The 15762-nt window shown below is 38.4% G+C and overlaps 1 protein-coding gene across 1 annotated transcript in view; it reads right to left on the reverse strand.

The window, feature by feature from the left end:
* Positions 1-15762, reverse strand: part of PLS3 (plastin 3) — an 86820-nt gene that overhangs the window by 70454 nt on the left and 604 nt on the right. The window lies entirely within an intron of this gene.

Genomic DNA, 15762 nt, shown 5'->3' on the forward strand with positions numbered 1-15762 from the left:
GTGGAAACAACCCAAATGTCTATAAATGGTTACATGGATAAACAAACATGTTATATCCATACAATGAAATATTATTCAGCTACAAAAAGGAATAAAGTATTGATACATGCCATAATGTGAATGTACCTTGAAAACATTATGTGCTAAATGAAAGAAGCCAGACACAAAAGACCACATACTATATTTTACATTCATATGAAAGTCCAGAATCATGAAACCTATAGAAATAGAAAGTAGATTAGTAGTTATTTAGAACTGAGGAGGTAGAGGGCTCGAGAGAGTGATAGCTCAAGAGTATGGGGTTTCTTTTTGAAGTGATGAAAATGTTTGAAAATTGACTGTGGGATGGTTGACCATATTTGTGAATATACTAAAATCCACTGTACTGTATACTTTACATGAGTGGTATGGAATATAGATTGTCTTTTTAAAAATATATATTTTATTGATTGTTTACAAAGAGGAAGGGAGAGGGATAGAGAGTCAAAAACATCGATGAGAGAGAAACATCAATCAGCTGCCTCCTGCACACTCCCTAATGGGGATGTGCCTGAAACCAAGGCACATGCCCTTGACCTGAATTGAACCTGGGACCCTTCAGTCCGCAGGCCTACGCTCTATCCACTGAGTGAAACCAGTTAGGGCTATAGATTACAACTTAATAAAATTGCTAGAAAAAGGGCTCCTGATCAAGATGGCAAAGTAGGTAAACACTGTGCTTGTGTTCACCTCCTCCCACGATTACAGCAAAATTACAACTAAATTATAGATCAACCACCCTGGAGAACCACCTGAAGAATAGAACTCTTATAACTAAGGATATAAAGAAAAAGCCATGTCAAGACTGGTAGGAGGAGCGGGGCGGTGAAGTAGGCTGGTCTCATACCCATGTGTGTCAGTTAAACATTGGGAGGGATATCTCAGCTGCAGAGGTTCCCTACTGAAGAGTGAGGGGTCCCATCCCCACACTGGGCTCCCTAGCCCAGACCACCAGTGGGGAAAAGGGAGTCCCCACAATAGCTGGCTGTGAAAATACGCAGGGACTCAATCTGGGTGAGTTGGAGAGCTGCTGCAGGCCCAGGCATCTTCTTAAAGGGTCCATGCACACTCACTTGCTCACAAACACCCTGAGCTCCAGTAAAGGGACAGTAGTTTTAAAGGCTTCAGGGACAGAGAGGGAAGAACTGAATCGTCCGGCTTCAATGCGAAGGCTGGAGGGGCAGCTCTCTCCTGTGCTCAGGATGCCATTTGTCCCTTTGTGGAGTTCTCCCACCCCACCCAAGCTGTCCCCACACCCTCAGGCCCAGGCAGGCACTAAATCTGAGAGTCTCCATTAACCCAGTTAACACAGCTCTCACCCCATCCTAGGGATCTCTGAGACCGAGACCCACCCAATTACACACATGAGATCAAAACTTCTTTGGATGGCTAACCCACAAAAGGGGGCCAGCCTGGACCCATGCTGTGGACATCCCTAAAATCTCTCAAAGGTCCACAAACCCCATACAAGCAGCAGCTGGCTGCAGCATACCCTGTACCTCTTGCTAAAAGACCCCAAGACTGGCACGAGTTCACAGCATAACCACTCTCAAGTGACTCCAAGCCCTGCACAAGCAGCTACCAACCAAAGTCACTTTCAAGCTCCTACCAGGTGGCCCCAGGCTGGACACAGGCAGGAGCTGACCTTGGCCTGCACAGGAACCCCTCCCAAGAGGCCACAGAACCAACACACCAGGTGGCTGGCTTCAGGCCACGATAGAGCAGCATTTGATTAGCACCATAAATGACATACCCAAAGGGTCAACTGAACAAGCACCTGACCCCCTCTTTGTGGGTGAACCCCCACAAAACAGCTTTTCTGCCAAATTTATAGCCAGTCCTCACGGTCAGTCAGCCTTAGGGTCAATACCACCCACTGACATGCCAACAGCAATCAAAGCTCAACTACAACAGGAGAGCACACACAACCCACACAATGGATACCCCTGGAGCACCCAGCTCAGTTGGCCAGGGAAACTGCACTTTGGGGCCCCACAGGACACCTACTACATAAGGCTACTCTGCCAAGACTGGGAGACATAGCACCTCTACCTAATACATACAAACAAACATAGGGAGGCAACCAAAATGAGAAAACAAAGAAATATATCCTAAATTAAAGAATGGGACAAAACTCCAGAAAAAGAATGAAACAAAATGGAGGCAAGCAATCTATCAGATGCAGAGTTCAAAACACTTGTTAATGAGGATGCTCAATGAACTTAGGGGAAGAATAGATGATCTCAGTGAGAACTTCAACAAAGAAATAGGAAATATTAAAAAGGAAGCAATTTCCCTAGCCAGTTTTGCTCAGTGGCTAGAGCATAAGCTCACAGACTGAAAGGTCGTGGGTTTGATTTTGGTCAAGGGCATGTGCCTTGATTGCAGGCTTAATCCCTGGTCTCCAGTTGGGGTGCGTGTGGGAGGCAACCAATTGATGTGTCTCTTTCACGTCAATGTTTCTCTCTGTGTCTCTCTCCCTCCCTTCCACTCTCTCTAAAAAGTCAATGGAAAAAATATCGTTGGGTGAGGATAAACAAACAAACAAAAAGAAGCAATCTACCAAATGCAGAGTTCAAAACACTGGTTATAAAGATGCTCAATGAATTTAGGGGAAGAAGAGATTATCTCAGTGAGAACTTCAATAAAGAAACAGGTAACATTAAAAGGAGATAGAATCCATAAAAAAGAACCAGTTAGAAACAATACAATAACTGAAATGAGGAATACACTAGATGGAATCAGCAGCAGATTAGAAGAAGCAGAGACCCAAATCAGTGATTTGGACAACAAGATATCAAAAACACCCAATTGAAACAGCAAAAAAAACCCCAAAAAATAATTTTAAAAAATGAGGATAGTTTAAGGAACCTCTGGGACAACATCAAACATAATACCATTTGCATTATGGGTGTCCAAAGAAGATGCAAGGAATTGAAAACCTATTTGAAGAAATAATGACTGAAAAACTTCCCTAACCTGGGGAAGAAAAAGGACATATAAGTCCAGGAAGTACAGAGTCCCAAAAAAGATGAACTTAAAGAAGCCCACACCAAAACACACAATTAACATGCCAAAGGTTAAAGACAAAGGGACATTCTTAAAAGTAGCAAGAGAAAAGCAATTAGTTATCTATAAGGGAGCTCCCATTAGACTGTCAGGGGATTTCTCAACAGAAACTTTCCATGCCAGAAGGAATTGGCATGAAATACTCAAAGTGATAAAAAACAAGGACTTACAACCAAGACAACTCTACCCAGCAGCAAGGCTATGGTTTAGAATCAAAGGAGAGATAAAGAGCTTCCCTGATAAGAAAAAGCTGAAGTAGTTCATTACTTCTAAACCAGTATTACAAGAAATGCTAAAGGGACTTCTTTAAGGAAAAAAAAATGAATAAAAAATATCACAGAAAAAAATATTCTCACTGACAAAGGCAAATACATAATAAAAGCAGTGGATCAACCAACACTAAAGCTAGTACAAAGGTTAAAAGGCAAAAGTAGGAACATCATGTGTAATTACAATAGGAAATTACGGGATACACACAAACACACATGCACAAACAAAAGAAGTAAAAAGTAATGACAAAAATATAAGGAGGGTGTGAGTAAAAACAGTGGTGATTATGTGTTAGAACTTAAGCAACCATCAACTTAAAATAGATTGCTATAAACATAGCTTGGTATATATGAAGTACATGGTAACCACAAACTAAAAATATACAAGAGTTATATGAGAAATAAAGAAAAAGAAATTGAAGTACAACATTATAGAAAGTCAACAACATGCAAGAGAATAAGAAAGGAACAGAGAAGAACTACACAATCAGAAAACAATAAAATGGCAATAACTACATACCTATCAATAATTACTTTAAATGTATATAGATTAAATATATTAAGAGGAATAAATAAAGTGTTATATATATGCAATGAAATATTACTTGGCCATAAAAAAAGAATGTAATCTTACCATTTGTGACAGCATGGATGGACCTAGCAGATACTATGCTAAGTGGAATTACTCAGACAGAGAAAGACCAATACCATATGATTTCACTTAATATCTGTAATCTAAAAAAACAAAATAAATCAACAAGCAAGACAGAAGCAACCTCATAGATGCAGAGAACAAACTGATGGTTGCCAGATAGGAGGAGGCTTAGGTGGCTGGATGAAAAAGGTGAAGGGATTATAAGTATAAATTAGTTATGGGGATGTAAAATACAGTTTAAGGATTTTAGTCAATAATATTGTACCAATTATACATGGTGTCAGGTGTAAGTTATCATTTTGTAAGTTATATAAATGGAATCATTTTGTAAGTTATATAAATGCCTAACTACTATGTTGTACAGCTGAAACTAATACAATATTGAATGTCAACTGTAACTGAGAATAAAAGTTAAAAAAATAAAAAGTTTAAAAATTTCAAGTGAAAAAAGACTAGTATGTCCCAATTTCCTCTTTAACTCTAAAGTCAAGCAGTTCTTACAATTAAAGCGCAATCCATACCATTTACGCATGACCATCCTTTTAAAGTAACTAAAAGAGAAAGAAAACCAAGGAAGCCACTTGCTTTGCTTAGTCTTCTGATAGATTTGCATCATTATGTATTGTGTTCAAGGGACTCATAGGTTACTGAGTTGCTGATTAGTATTTCACAATTTAATCTTTATACAGTGGAATATTACTCATCCATAGAAGAGAATTAAACTTATTATTCAGCAAAAAACTATTCATGACCATTTATTTTTCACTCTTTCAAATGTATGTAGGGAGACCTGGTATGTGTCAGGTGCACTTCGAGCAAAATAGGAAAATGGGGCCTCCTTGCACGGTTTATTTTCCTTTCCCCCCAGAAGTACGGTTGTCTCTATGGTACATGGCAGGAATATAATACTATTGCCTTTGAAGAAAACCATATAGCACAGCAGACATAGTACATCCGAGCACAGTACATTCATTCAATTCTCTCCAACCAAAATGAAACAATGATCAGATTTGGAATCCTGGGTTTTCCTGCTCATTTTAAATTCTGTAACATTCAAGAAGTTCAAGGCTGGAAATTAAGGTATAGCTAGACCTGTAGTTACTTAGTATTATCCGTGAGTCAGATGAAACAACAGAATACTGTACTACAGAAAATATGAGAGCTACACGTACAAGTCAATGGTGAATCAATGTTTTTAAGAGCTTCTGCATACATGGATATTTCCACAGCTGCAGAGCCAACTACTGCAGAAGTACATGCTGAGCACACATTTACAATTTAGTAAAGCTGGAAAGAATTTTATTTTTGTAAAAACGAAGTGGGGTGTGGCTCATTTTCTTGCCAAAGGGCTATTTTATTCCAAGACACTGGTGTCTGCTGACCTTCATTTATAGGCTGAGCAATGTTCTATTTAAGTAAAATTAACTCATTGTGGGCACTTTTTTAGGCTGCGATAATTATTGCAAAGAAATAACAATGTTTAAATTTGATTTGTTCTTAGTTTAGATTTGATTATATTGGGTTATAAATGAATGTCTTTGTTGGCACAAGGGTTAAATTTTAAAATTATTTTATGTTCAGAAAAGAGGCGGAGAGCGCGCGAGGGAGTGTGCGTGTATGTGAGCGTGGGTGAGAGGGCGGGCAGGAAAAAAGTAGAGGCCATATTTAACTTCATTTTCTGCCTATGAGGATATTTTTAGGTTTCATGAAATCGAACATTACTTTTGTGTTTTTCTCTTTTACTTCTGCATAAGTACCATCGATCTTTGTAGCTCTAGCACCTAACCGACTTCATTAAACTTTTATTTAGTTGAATGGATGAAATCATTCCACAGACTAAGGTACTGTCTGTGTTACTATCCTTGGCTAACTATTACTCCATTTTCAGTTTGCACTATCTCAATATATACTTGAGGACTGTGGCAATATTTTTAAGTTTTCCTGAGTTTTACATCTATTTATAAATGGCTTACAAGCCTTCTTTTACATAATACATATTTCAAGGGACTTGACTTGACATATCAGTCTTCTGCTTGGTTTTACAGAAATTTTCTGTGGTTAAGTAAGTTCTTCCCCTTCTGCTAGCCCTTATGAATATATTCTGGTTTGTTTTTTAATTCCCCTATATGTTTTTCATTGATTCTAGAGAGAGAGGAAGAGAGAGGGAGAGAGAAACATGGGTGCGAGAGAGAAATGTCGGTCAGTTGCCTCATGCACACACCCCAACCAGGGATCAAACCCCCAACCCAGGTATGTGCCCTGACTGGGAATCGAATCCATGACCATTTCGTGCACAGGATGACACTCTAACCACTGAGAAAACAGCGGCCAGGGCTTTAGTTGTCCCTCTCCCCCAGGGATCCAACTAATACTAGAATATTTGGATTTAGGGTAAGACACCAAATGCATGGGTTAGTTTATATATTTAAACATGTAAACCTATCAATATTACTTTTTTGCTATCTACACTTAATGATAACTTGCCTATATTTGTTTTTAAATTACCATGATACAAAAAAATAAAATTTTAATTATTCATAAACACTTGCAAAAATGATTTCACTGTAAAAAAAAAAAGAAAAGAAAAAAAGGATTTCACTGTAGCTGTAAACCGGAGACCCACAAACTGCTCAAAATATCTTTTTTTATTTATTGTCTAAAGTTTTACATATGTCTCCTTTTTCCCCAATTGACCCCCCCCCCAATATTTCTTGAATGTGCCAATGTCCTTTATCATTTCCTGGTTTTTTCCTTTGAAAACTTCCACTGGAAGAAATAATGGGCATCATAAATTTATGATTAATATGTTTTGGACTCATACATTTCTAAAGGCTACATGTCATCTTGGAAAGCTATTAATTTAATTTATAACCTTCTGCCATCTCCAGCATTTTTATGTTTTCACTAATTTATTTTATCTTTTCTCCCATTTTTTTAAAGGTAAACTTTTTAACATTCACATTTTTACAATTTCTGCTATTGTAGAAACACTGAAGAACTTAAAGTATTTTTTCCTCCCTGCAATAGTATTACTTTTCATCCTGATCTAAGCTATATTTGTTAATGGCAATGAACTTATAATGGTATCTGCAATGTATTAAAAGAGTTATATCCAATTTTCCTTTGAGAGCCAGTTGTTTAGACGTGGATGGCATGTCCTCACAAAAGAATAAATTAAATGGTGAACAGCTTTCTGAGGTAAGCCAACCTGGAACTTTGTTAAAAATCCTTCACATTCACAATGAAAAGCAACTGAAAGCAGTATTTTCACAATGCCATCATAAAACAGAAAAAAATAAACGATCTTATTTATCTTATGTGGTGACACTTAAGGAAAATGGGTTTGAATTAAGAGAAAAATGAAGAGGTAGATAGATGTACACACCTAACAGAGATCATATCTAAGGCAACATCAACTGACTTGTAAATGGGGACATTTATTAAGTACCTACTAATATGCTAGTTTCCTTATAAATGTTCTCATTTGATTCTAAGGCCAACAATGTGACAAGAGGTATTATCCTCATTTTATAAATGGAGAAATTGAGGTTTGGAGGACTTAAAAGAACTTCCGCAATGTCACAGAGATATAAAATAACAAAGCCATTTTATGCTAAAAATCCATTCTGACTATGAAATATAGTATGTATATGACTCCCCTGAAAAGACAAAAGGAGGTGGTTAGAGAGAGTTGTCAGGTCAAACAAACCTTCCAACATGGTCCTTGGTGAGACTGCTGAACTGCGGGGAGGAGAAAAACGTCAGGGCAGGTCCGTGAGGCGGCATGTTTAGAGAGGCGTATGCAGTGTACCAGGAGTCATTGGAATAAACAAAATATTTAATACAAGTGTTTGTAATTAGGGGAGTCACCATATACTGAAACTAGGTACAAAGTAAGTGGCAGCATCAGAATTTTTACCACAATTGAATTTTTGATTAGTAATATTATTTAAGCAACCTGAATGAAACAAAATGTTTGAGTTTATTGAGTGATGGCAAGAGACCAATAGCCGGAGATTACAGAAGCCTATCAACAAACAGTCATTTAACCAACTCCAGGATGAAAAGTTTCCGTAGAATACTGAAGGTGTATGATCACAAATAAGCTCTGTATGCTTTTTTAAAAAACGTATATTTTTATTGATTTCGGAGAGGGAGAGAGAGAGAAACGTCAATGATGAGAATCATTGATTGGCTGCCTCCAGCACATCCCCCACTGGGGATGGAGCCCACAACCCAGGCATGTGCCCTGAGGAATCAAACTCGTGACCTCCTGGTTCATAGGTTGACGCTCAACCACTGAGCCATGCTGGCTGGGCTAAGCTTCATATACTTGAACCAAGTTTTATAGCAACCTGAAATCTACAGGCGACTGAAAAACAAACCTGTCTCCCTTCCTCCACTAAGAGTTCCGTTTCAAAAAATAGAGTTTCCTATGATTGTATACCGCACAGGATTCTACTTCATCCTGCTCTGCACCTGTTAACTAGATCAGAGGAAACCAAAGTATTTCCAAGACATATACTTTACCTAAACCAGGCCCAGTTTGGTCAGTATGACACGCTATATAAAGAATGGCTGTTTTTCCTTTTAGTGCCACTGTTTGCAATCAAGGCTTTTTTTGCTTAAGCCAATGTTTAACTTCCAGAGATTGTCAAAGGAATTCATGTTTACAAACAAAACTTCTTACAAGTTCTGTTCTATGTATTTATCTCTAAGAAATAATCAGTTGCAAAATGGTTCTTGCCCACGGAAGTTCCCTGAAGCCCTTTCTAGGAGATATGAAAATAACATAAACTTCCAACAACCTGGAATCGGTAAAATAGATTATGAAATGTCCATTATATAGACTACCACCCAGTGATTTTAAACTTTTAAAAAAATATTTGATTACATGAAAACATGTTCAGGATGCAGTAAGTGAGAGAACGGGATAAAACTGTATGTGCCATATGATACCAATTGTAAAAATACCTAACTTTCTCTTGACACAGGAAATAGATAAAACATATAAAGAAGTGGTAGGTGGCACAATTTTGAGTAATTTAAATTTTCTTCTTTATAAACCCTGTTATGTTTTTAAGATTTTTATAATGGCCTTGTATTTCTTTAATCCAAAGTAAAGTGATTAAAAACATCTTAAGTATGCACCACTTAGGACACTTTTTCAGTGTCTTAGTTTACTTTAGTAACCTTTAGATGACTAAATCATACACACTGACTTTTATAGCAACAGAATATACCCCAGGAACCATTTCCTGTCATTTTCACCTCTGAGAAAACACTGTTCAGTCTATAATGGTAATTCTCCCTGACCTGAAATATAAGCCCCCAAAATACCAAAAAGGACCTTAAGAAATGGCAAAGGAAAATGTGCAAGCAAATTAAGAAATACAGGAAAAAAGCTTACAAATTATGCTCATCTCTGAAAGACAATGTATCATTCAGTGTGAATAAGAACATGTCAATCTGGCCCAGCTGGTGTGGTTCAGTGGTTAAGCTTCGACCTAAGAACCAGGAGAGGTCACAGTTTGATGCCTAGATTCCTGGTTGGGACACATGCCTGGGTTTTGGTCTCAGTGCCCAGCAGGGGACTTGCAGGAGGCAGAATCAATGATTCTCATAAATAATGTTTCTATTTCTCTCTTCCTCCCTCTCTGAAATCAATAAAATATATGCTTTAAATGTCTGAGTGCACACTATGTAATCAGAGCATATAATATAGAATGCAATAATATCAATATTCAAAGTTATGATACTACCCCCACCAATTTTATTTTATAAAGAGTAAAAACTTTAGCTTAGCCAGTGTGGGTCAATGGTTGAGAGTTGGCCCATGAACCAGGAGGTCAGGGTTCGATTTCCGGTCAGGGCACATGCCCAGGTTGCTGATTCGAAGTACAGGGTGTACTGGAGGCAGCTTATCAATGATTCTATCTCATCATTGATGTTTCTATCTCTGTCCCTCTCCCTTCTTCTCTCTGAAAGGAATAAAAACATATTTAAAAAAAACTTTAAAAGAAAGTAAAAGCTCTCTCTCTCTCTCTCTCTTTCTATATGTGTGTGTGTGTGTGTGTGTGTGTGTGTCAGTTTAAGAGAATCAGTTATATTTTCAGTGAGTGGTTTACAAGATAACAAAAATTTTGCTGTCAATATTTTAAACCAGAGATGGTAGAAATGAGAGCTTAGACTTTTTTTTTTTTTAAAAAAAGATTTGTTAGCAAAAAAAGAAGCTATTTTTCAGAACTAGTCCTATGATACCAGGTTATTTTAAAAGTCCTTTAACCCAGGGCTTTCTGCTTATTTCATTTTTTAAAATTTTAATTTTTTCCACCAACTCAATTTAATTTTAATTAACTACTATCACTTTAAAAGTGATATATTAACAAATGTCATCAAACATAATTTTAATCAAAGGAAAAATGCATAACTCAAAAGAGCAACAGTTAAAGAACCATCATATAATTGGCAAAATTATAATAAACATTAAAAATGAATTCCAGCCGAAACCGGTTTGGCTCAGTGGATGGAGCGTCGGTCTGCGGACTGAAAGGTCCCAGGTTCTATTCCGGTCGGGGGCATGTGCCTTGGTTGCGGGCACATCCCCAGTGGGGAGTGTGCAGGAGGCAGCTGATCGATGTTTCTCTCTCATCGATGTTTCTAACTATCTCTCTCCTTTCCTCTCTGTAAAAACTCAATAAAATATATTTTAAAAAAATGAATTCCAAATTAACAGATTTGAGGATAATGGGTGAAAATGGCCCGTCTATAAAAAGAATGACAATGACCCACTTAGCCCAACACGTTTGTTTTTCAAATGAAGATTTATATTAACTTTTCACCTTTTCTGTGTTAATGATGGCACAGACCCTTAAATATACAGATTATCTTCATTATGCATTTTTGCATACTTGCATGTTGTCCTCCCAATTATAAGGAGAAACACTTGATTTTTCATGAGCAATTTTACACAAAACCTCCTATTACAGGCAATCACAAAACTAAGAATGAAGCATGATTAGCCAATAGATTCTGTAGTGATTAATAATGAACATGAAAACACTGTTCAGTAGTCCTTGAGAAAGGTCTGCCACCTGTGGTAGCCTGCAAAAGCCACCATCAGATTAATGGCTTTCACAGGCTACTTGGCACAGTAGAGAGGCTAAAAATATAAGAAAGTATTATGTATAGGTTTTTATTCTCTTGTTATCAACCATTTCTCTTATTTCTCATTATAATATGTCTGGCTTTATTTCTCCTTTGCTCGTGAAATTGGATGGCTGGAGAACTTTTACAGACAAGTACAAATGTGGCAAGACTTAAGTGATGAGAACTCCACCATTTCTATAAACTCTTATTAAAGCTCTAGTGTTTCTATGATATACTACTACAGTACTTGGAATTTATATAGCACCTGTCTGCTGAAGAGCCAAGGCTTACATAGCTCACTTATCCTTTCAGCATGCCTGTGAAATACATAGATTGGAAACAGATGGCTAACAAATAAAGTAAAATCCAGATATGAACAGAGAACTTCCAAGATTTACTTAAGATGGGCTATCTGTCCAAACTGTAGAGGACTAAAAGGCCCTGGATTCCACACTCAATGCCTTTTTCAATTAACAACACTACCTCCTTACTATCAAACAAATTTCTACACTGGTAGGAAGAATTAAGTTTTCTCATAATGTAAAATCAGTTGGTTTAATGTGCCAAACAATCCTTGTTACGGAATGATATAAAAGGTACCTCTATATTTTAAAGAACTAACATTAATCCTGGAATAAGCCAGTGGTGATCATCAACTTGCCAGAAGTTATTTAACTTGGTTCAATAAAGTTGCATTGAAAGTTGAAAATTCAAGTGATAAATATAACTAAAATAAGCCGGACTATAACTATTTGGAAAAAAAAATTCCAGGAAACCAAAAATCTTGAGCTATGCCCTCATTTCATAAATGAGAAAATTCACGGTGTCTGGCACATGTGTGTACTCAATGTTAGTTATCAATATAATAATTTTAAGTGGCTTTCTCAAGGTCAAGCTATGAATCAGTGGCAGAGCCGTGTCTAGAATCCAGTTCTTCTGAAGCCAATTCCCACATATTTCCGCCCTCCAGTATTTTCATTTAACCAGCAATGCTTTTCATCCCTAAAGCAGTTTATACTCAGTAATTTGTCCTTCAAGTGCTAAAAATAAGGCAAATTCAATATTAAACATATTGAATGTTTTGAAACTGCCTCACCTCCATCACTACCTACAAGATGGCTCAAGTATTATCCGATCTTTTCCTGAGGCTGACATTTCATGATTAGCCAAGCCATAACTTTAACCAAAGTTCTCTCATAACTAAAAACAGCTAGTCGTGACCACTGGTGTCTAAAAGAGCTTCCAACGTTGTAATGTATCCAAAAAGCTTTTGAAACTTCCAACACATTGAACATACGTTACATGTTACATCACTCCTTAGAATAATTTATACAGACTCAGAACATGATCTAGCTGTTTTCTTCTAAATCGAGTTTTATTATTTTCACAGATCAAATTTTCCACCCCCTGGATTACTTTTCACCAAAAGAGAAATTACCATATGAGCAAATACAAAATGATTCTAAAAACAGATACCCAAGTTGTCATGTATAGATAGATGTTCATTTGTAATTTTATACCAGCGACTTTTGTAATCTGTACTAAATAGCAAAAACAAACAGTTTAACACACATTCCACCTAGATTATGCTATACCAAACACAATAGCAAATTCATGAATGTATCACATGTGCTAAGAATATTATGTCAGTAAATTCCTTGGAAAGGCAAGTAGAAATAATGCCTATGACAGAATATGGAATAATGAATGGCAAGTGGACTTTCTTCCTTTTCCCTGTCAGTGTCACCAAAAATAATCACTTTAGTGCTCAAGCACCATGGCCAAATTATCTTCCCTTTTGGTTCCTGGTTCAGTGCTCAACCACTGAGCCACACCAGCCAGGCTGTACTGTCCTTTTTAAGGTTAAATATTTATTAGAAGCTCAGTCTAGAGCCCTGGCCAGGTAGCTCATCCCTAGCTGCCAAAGTTGCGGGTTTGATAGGGAAACAACCAATGAATGCATAAGGAAGTGCAACAACAAACTGATGTCTCTGTCTAAAATCAATCAATAAAAACATTAAAAAAAGAAATTCAATCTCAAATTATATTGTCGCCTCACTTCCACTGGTGGGGGAGGGTTGTTATCTATTTGTGTAGTGAACTCCAGTAACTGCAGGTGCAGTTTTCCAGCTAATGTGTGCCCCAAGGCTAGCCCTTGGGGTCAGAATTCTGTGCTTAAAGTAGTTCTGGTTTTTAGGCTCAGAAACCCAAGCTCGGCAGGAAAATGAAGTGCTGGAGTGAATCAGAGGTTGCTGCAGTGGACAAAGGGTTTTTGGCTAATGCATACAAAGCTAAAATTTCTTAATGTTCCCAGTTTCCTTTTTAGCTGCCCTAGTTGTTTTCAAGGCTGCATCCATTTTGGTGAATAAGTAAAGCTTTTAACCTCATGACCTCAGAGATTCCTCTGCCCATTTCTATACTCTGTAATATATAATTTGAACACCAAAACTGCCACGTATTTCCTACAGCAACCATAATTTGGGCCACAAGGGTGGGTATTGGTCAAGATGGGAGTTGTTTCTGCGCCCTCTCATTATTCTACCAAACTTTTGACAGGCAAAGACACAACCAACTTAACTTGTCAAATTTTGTGTCCACTGTTTTTTTTCCTGATTTTTTTGAAAGTGAAATCCTTTCTTTTTTATATGTATTTTTATTGATTTCAGAGAGGAAAGGAGAGAGAGAGAAATAAAACCATGAATGATGAAAAAGAATCATTGATCAGCTACCTTCCACACACCCCACATTGGGGATGAGCCCGCAACCGGGCATGTGCCCTTGACCAGAATGGAACCCAGGACCCTTCAGTCGTCAGCTTGACGCTCTATCCACTGAGCAAAACCAGCCAGGGCTGTTCCTGATTTCTGATCCAATTAATTCCGAACCAGAAATAACTGGTTAATTTAATTTTTTCTTTTATTAGTTTTTATTTTTCAATTACGGTTTATATTCAATATTATTCTGTATTAGTTTCAGGTATAAAGCAGAGTGGTTAGACAACCATATACTTTACAAAGTGTTTCCCCCAATATTTTCAGTAGCCACCTGACACCATACATAGTTATTACGATATTATTGATTATATTCCCTTTGCTGTACTTTATTTATATTCCCTTTGCTGTACTTTATATCATCATGATTATTTTGTAATTACCAGTCTGTATTTCTCAATCCCTTCTCCTTTTCCTCCGAGCCCTCCAAATTCCTCCCTTCTGGAAACCAACTGATGGTTAATTGTAGTCAAGAGATAATCCACCACCTTCAAACAGAACTCTACAATTAGAATATAGGCCAGACCCAGGAATATGAATAAAGCCTTATTTTTTTAACATTACCTTATAAGATATAGCTTCAAATCTATCAGTTAGAGGTGAAATCGGGTATGAATAAAATAACAATTTCCCTAGAAAATAATTAGTAAGAAATTTTTTTAAATTTAGAAAAGCCATCACTAGATTGAAGGCTCATGGGTGGAGGGGCGGCGCTATATGTCCCAGCACAAACTTATCTCAAACCCTTATTTTAAAAACCATTCCTGTTTTTATTTTGGATAAAATCTGACCACTAAATTCCCTCTCTTTGCCCCTCATTCAAATTCAAGTAGAATTCCTTTGACTAGAAGCTATACTCCCCTCCGCTTCTCTGAGGCTGTAATTTTTGGAATTCGGGCTTCAGCCATTACATTCCAATCTTAAAGTCAAAAGAGGTCATGTGACCATTACCCTAGGGGTATCAGACTTTGGGCACGTGATGGCCACTGGCATGGGTGGGACTCCCACCACTTCCTTGGAATTCGCTGTAAATCGCATCTCCAGGATCAAACGTAGGCTTCCAATCACATTGTGACATCCAGTTAAGTGAAGTAGTGCTTACCTCTCAGTAGTTTTTAACTTTACCTACGTTTTCTACCTACTGTGTGACCAGCCAGGCTCTCTTCCCCATCCCCCATCCGTCATAGCAGGCCAGGCACCCAGAGCATCCTGTCCATCTTATCCGAAAAGGCGAGGCTCTCTAACTCAGTTAGATCTAACTAAGTTCAGCCTTGTGCAGCAGCAGGGATGTAACGCACAGCAGGTGAAGAGAAAGAAGCACCGTGTAGGGCATTAACCCCACTCCACTTCCCGGGCTGGGATCATCTCCTGCCCTGGAGTGAGGCCAACGGAGCCGCCCTCTAAGGACAGCAGTAGCGGCGGCGGCGGCGGCAACTTGGGGACTGGGGAGAAGTCGGGGCGGGGGTGGTAGGCGTCCCCCAGCCTCTCATTAGAGCGCTTCAGGATAGCGGGTGAAGAAAAGTAAATACCGGCAAGTGCAGCTGATGGGGGGAGAGGGGTAGTACCCCCCTCCTCCCACAGCCTCTGGGGCTGTGCCTTCCAGAGCACCCCGAGAGGTCCCCGGCTGCCTCTGTCCGGACGCGCGCTCGGGCTACAGAGCCAGAGGAGCTGCTGAAGGGAGCCGGGAGCCGGGGGAGAGGAGTGCAGAAAGGTGCTGCCCCGATGGCTTGGGAGATGTTCGGCTACTGAAAGAGAAAAAGTGCTTACTCATAGGGAGACGCGGTGCGATCACAACGCTTTCGCTAAGGGC

Source organism: Myotis davidii, unplaced genomic scaffold (assembly GCF_000327345.1).
Source record: "Myotis davidii unplaced genomic scaffold, ASM32734v1 scaffold1596, whole genome shotgun sequence".
NCBI lineage: Eukaryota > Metazoa > Chordata > Mammalia > Chiroptera > Vespertilionidae > Myotis > Myotis davidii.